Raw genomic sequence first — 1145 nt, 5'->3', positions numbered from 1 at the left:
AGAATACCAGATGGTCAATTGTCAAAGGGTAATAAACAGAAAGATAATCCAGGTTAATCCGGGATCAAGTCATCACAAACTAAAACCATACAGCTAACTACAAGAGATACGAAAGTTTAGCTATACAAAATCCGAAAACACGTATAAAATTGAATACCAGATGGTTAATTGCCAAGGGGTAATAAACAAAAGGGTAATCCAGGAAATCCGGGATCACGCGGTCACAAACTAAAACCATATACTTAACCATAGAGATACAGAATCTTATCCATTCAAATTGCAAAAACATGTATGGAACTGAATGCTAATTTTGCATATATTTATCAATGACTTTTTTAATTATGAAGGCATCAAGTTTAAACAAACCAAGACTTAAATTTAGAACACTCATTATTTGACTTGATAAAACAAGATTCAATGATATTCCTTTTAACTGTGTTGTTGCATGGGACTAAAGATCTTGCTTCACTCCAGTTAATAGGATGATATAAATCTCTCATTTGTACGAATAATGCATTCGATATTTAGTTTGTGACGACTTGATCCCAGATTATCCTGGATTATCTTTCTGTTTATTACCCTTTGGCAATTGACCATCTAGTATTCTTGTCCTTTTTGTTTACTTTGTAACCTTCTTTTCATCTGTGTCTTTTTTGTGCCCAGACGATGCATTAATAAACATGAAAGTACTTGGTACTGAATTTCTGCCTGTATTTTCCTGTGGGATTCGCTTATACAATGAAGCCACGTGCATCTGCTGTGATTTTTTAAGCATAATGGAAACCACGCGCAACTTCTGCGCCTTTTCTGTGAATTTTCCCGAGCCTCGCTCTATTCGTGACATCTTTCTGCAATGCCCTTACCAAAGCTCACAAGCTGAAACTTCGACTTAACTTTCTACAGAATTGTATGGGTGAGTAAGTGATGCCCAAGTCGATTTTACCAAGGAAAATTCTTTGTTTAGCAGAGCAGCCTTTTGACGAGTTTCAACGGATCATACTTCAAAACAAAAACACATTGAAATCACAAAAGTGGAAGTGGAAGATGCTTTTAGTACCCTTAGGAGCAGACGGTATGGCTTTAATCAGACTGTTCCTTGGGAGTGGAAGAATTGGATGCTGGATTATTGCTATGGTATATTAAGG

The sequence above is a fragment of the Macrobrachium rosenbergii genome, chromosome 6, assembly GCF_040412425.1.
Source record: "Macrobrachium rosenbergii isolate ZJJX-2024 chromosome 6, ASM4041242v1, whole genome shotgun sequence".
Lineage (NCBI taxonomy): Eukaryota > Metazoa > Arthropoda > Malacostraca > Decapoda > Palaemonidae > Macrobrachium > Macrobrachium rosenbergii.
This window is presented reverse-complemented; position numbering follows the sequence as displayed.